The following is a 4,054-nucleotide window of genomic DNA, read 5'->3' on the forward strand; positions in this document are numbered from 1 at the left end:
TTTTTTTTTTTTTTTGAATAGGATCTCGCTCTGTCACCCAGGCTGGAGTGCAGTGGCGCGATCTCAACTTACTGCAACCTCCGTCTCAGTGGTTCAAGCGATTCTCCTGCCTCAGCCTCCCGAGTAGCTGAGATTACAGGTGCGTGCGCCACCACGCCCGGCTAATTTTTTTGTATTTTTGGTAGAAATGGGGTTTCACCATGTTGGCCAGGATGGTCTCGATCTCTTGCCCTCATGATCTCTTGTCCTCATGATCTCTCTGCCTCCCAAAGTGCTGGGATTACAGGCGTGAGCCCCCACGCCCAGCCTTCTTCTCAGAGTTTTATAATTTTGCTTTTTGCACTTTCTTCAATCCAATGGGATTGTTTTGTGTAGGGTGGGACTTACGAGTATATTTTTTCTATGTACATTTATCTATTGTACATTATTTCATTTATTGAACACTATAGCCTTTACCTATTTATCTGCAATGTTTACAGTATCAGGTTTCTATATATTTGGCTGTCTACTGATCTATTGGTTTGCAGGTTCTTGTACTAACATCCATTGTTTTAATTACTTTAGCTATGTAATCAGTTTTCACATCTGGTAAATCAAGTTCCCCTACCTTCTTCTTTTACAGGAGAATTAGCCTTTTGCTCTTCCATATACCTTTAAGAATGAGTTTGTCAAATTCCATGACAATTCCTGTTGGGAATTTCGTTAAAGTCACATTGCATTTGGATGCGATCAATTTGAGGAGCTATTACAACTTGAATCAACTGGAAAGAGACTTTTGCAAAAAGTCTTATCTTCTCTCTTAGAACATAAACTTGGGTATATCCTATAAGCTCCCTGCAGAAATCCCGAAAAAGAAGTGCGAGGAATAGTCCCATATATCTTGGAGAACCTCTGATAATCTCTTCTAACTGTACCATCTTTGCAAAGGCAGGGATGGAAACAGAGAGGGAGGAAGAGGGCAGGCGACTCAAAGTATTAGCTAAATGTGAGTAAAGGGTTGGCATCCAGTGTTCTTCTCAGTCACTATTTTCTCTGGTGTATTTCCTGGAGATATCTTTTTTGGAGGAGTGAAATTGAAAGGAGGCATTGGAAAGACAGAAGGTGAGGAAAAGACAGAGGGTGAATATGTTCTGGAGGGGAGAGGACCTTAACTGCTGATGGCTGAAACTGCTGTTCCTTCTACCTGTTGGGCTCTGAAGTTCAAGGGAAGGAATACTGAATGGCGGCTGAAAAAAAAAAAACTTTAGAGAAAAGGTAGCATTTGAGTTGAGGGCGCGCAGGGTGGATAAGAGTTCCAGCGCGGGCGTATATCTGGGAGCTGGGGTGTGGCTGTGGCGGGCGGCATTACAGAAAAAAGGCGACAGGCATTCTGAATAGCATAAGGAGACAGAGACAGAAGTGATGTGTTTGTAGGACGCAAGAGCAGTTCATTTTGAGGTGAGAGATACAGCTGGAAAGATAAGTAACGGCCCGATTGTGCAAGGCCATGAATACCAGGTTAAGGACTTTGGACTTTATCCTGGGATGCCAGTGTGAGTTCTTGAGCAGAAAAGTAAGTAGCTGGGTCCGAAGTTCGCGTCAGCAGGATCACTGTGGCTGCAGCAAGGCAAAGAATCAGGTGACCACGTCCTGGCCAGCGGGGCAGGCAAAGGCGCGGAGTGCTGCACTTCCACCTGCAGGGGGCACACTGAAGGGCCGAAAGCCCACCCCGCCCCCGTCCTCGCCGCCCAACCCCGATGCGCCGCGCTCGGAACTCGGTTAGCCAGCCTGGACGCGCCCCTCTCGGGCTTCGGCTACTCTGCCTGGACGCGCCTCCGTGCGTCACGTCCGCTGTGGCGTGAGGCTCTTTAGAGCAGAGGAGGGGAGCAAAAAGAAGCCTTTGCGCCTGCGCCAGGGCGCAGCCGTCGGTGGTAAAAGCTGTGGGGCTGGTGCGGGGGACAATTTTACGTCTACACGCGCTTACACGTCTGTACGTTTCTGAGTCCGCACGGTTGTCTTCTCTTGCTGAATGGCCATAGGTGTTTTGTTTTGTCCCAAGAGATAAAGGCAACAGGCAAACAGTACAGGGGTGATGGGGTACTCCTTGACTTTAGCGGGGCTGACCCTGGCACTCCCCCTAGGTCTCCCGGTTGCGAAGCACTGAGTCTCTTCACGGCAGTTTCTCTCCAGTTACCTGCCCTGTTTGCGGCCCAAACGGCCATGCTAGTGAAAACCTGTCCTGGCCGCTAAGCAAGCCCAGCCCAGGCTGTAATTTATGTTTCTAGGGCTTGTTTTTCTCTGCAGTCAAATCAGAGATTCAGAGTTGAAGGGGACCTTAGAGGTCAACATGCCCAACCTCTTAGCCCGAGTGAGTGAATGTATGGTTTTTACCACACCTCGAAAATCGCCCGTTTCCTGGGAACAACGTTGATTAGGTAGTCCTGAAAGTTTCCTGCATGCAAATTTCACTCCTTCGACAACATTTATTGCTACCTACTGTGTGGAGGCATTGTAGGTCCTGGGGATACGATTGAAACCGATGAAGAACGAAGCGCACAAAGATTGTTGATCTCGGCCAGGCGCGGTGGCTCACTCCTGTAGTCCCAGCACTTTGGGAGGCGGAGGTGGGTGGATTGTTTGAGGTCAGAAGTTCGAACCAGCCTGGCTAACATAGCGAAACCCCGTCTCTACTAAAAATACAAAAATTAGCCGGGCTTGGTGGCGTGCGCGTGCAGTCCCAGCTACTCGGGAGGCTGCGGCAGGAAAATAACTTGAACCTGGGAAGTGGAGGTTGCAGTGAGCCAAGATTCCGCCTGCATTCCAGCCTGGGCGACAAAATGAGACTCGTCTCAAAAAAAAAAAAAAGATTGTTGGGGACAAGAGGGAAACCAACAACCAAAAATAGAGGCCTGATCTGATTTAGTGCTAGCAGGAAATAAAAAGAACATATGGTAGAAATACACAGGTGAGAATTTCTTGGAGTGATCGGAGAAGGCCTCTTGGAAGTGGTGATGTTTATAACCAGCCAAGTGAACAGTTAGGTGTTCTAGGCTGAGAGAAGAACAATGTTCTTTAGGCAGGTTGTTGTTTTCTAGGAATAGACAGAAGGCTACTGTGACTGGAGTGTGGTGAGGCAAGGTTGTGAATGGTGAGAAAACATTGAGAATGTGAGCAGGAGCCAGATGCACGCCTTTGTGGGGTACGGTAAGAAGTTTGAAATATATTCTAAGAGCAATGGGAAGCCAAACAATAGTTTGGGGTACAGACTTGATCTTGGTTCGTTTGGAACCAATCTCTTCCCCCATATCACAACCCTTTAAATATTTGAAGAGGGCTGGCCGGGCGCGTTGACTCACACTTGTAATCACAGCACTTTGGGAGACCGAGGCGGGTGGATCATGAGGTCAGGAGTTTGAAACCAGCCTGACCAACACAGTAAAACCTCATCTCTAATAAAAATACAAAAATTACCTGGGCGTGGTGGCAGGCACCTATAATCCCAGCTACTCAGGAGGTTGAGGCAGGAGAATCACCTGAACCCGCCAGGGGAAGATTGCAGTGAGCTAAGATGGTGCCACTAAACTCCAGCCTGGGCGACAGAGCTAGACTTCATGTCTTCTTATCTGGAGGATTTATGGATGGATTTCTTGTTTGTTTTGTTTTGTTTTTTTTGAGACGGAGTCTCGCTCTGTTGCCCAGGCTGGAGTGCAATGGCGCAGTCTCTGCTCACTGCAAGCTCCATCTCCCGGGTTCACACCATTCTCCTGCCTCAGCCTCCCAAGTAGCTAGGACAACAGGCGCCTGCCACCATGCCCGGCCAATTTTTTGTATTTTTAGTAGAGACGGGGTTTCACCGTGTTAGTCAGGATGGTCTCGATCTCCTGACCTCGTGATCCACCCGCCTCGGCCTCCCAAAGTGCTGGGATTACAGGCGTGAGCCACCGCACCCGGCCTATGGATGGATTTCAAAACATCATTCCACACACTTTGAAAGTGGGGAGTTTTTCAAATGTAAATCAAGTATGTATATTTTTATTTTTTAAATAAAACAATAGAGATGGGTCTCGCCAGCCTG

The 4,054-nt window shown here is 48.1% G+C and overlaps 1 protein-coding gene across 1 annotated transcript in view; it reads left to right on the plus strand.

The window, feature by feature from the left end:
• The first annotated feature begins 1,870 nt into the window (after positions 1-1,870).
• SOS1 (son of sevenless homolog 1 (Drosophila)) overlaps positions 1,871-4,054 on the plus strand; it is a 158,787-nt gene continuing 156,603 nt past the window's right edge. The window contains exon 1 of the mRNA XM_011997324.1: positions 1,871-2,046. The gene's annotated coding sequence lies outside the window, so the exon portion shown is untranslated. The remainder of the gene's footprint in view (positions 2,047-4,054) is intronic.

The sequence above is a fragment of the Mandrillus leucophaeus genome, unplaced genomic scaffold (assembly GCF_000951045.1).
Source record: "Mandrillus leucophaeus isolate KB7577 unplaced genomic scaffold, Mleu.le_1.0 Scaffold538, whole genome shotgun sequence".
Taxonomy (NCBI): domain Eukaryota; kingdom Metazoa; phylum Chordata; class Mammalia; order Primates; family Cercopithecidae; genus Mandrillus; species Mandrillus leucophaeus.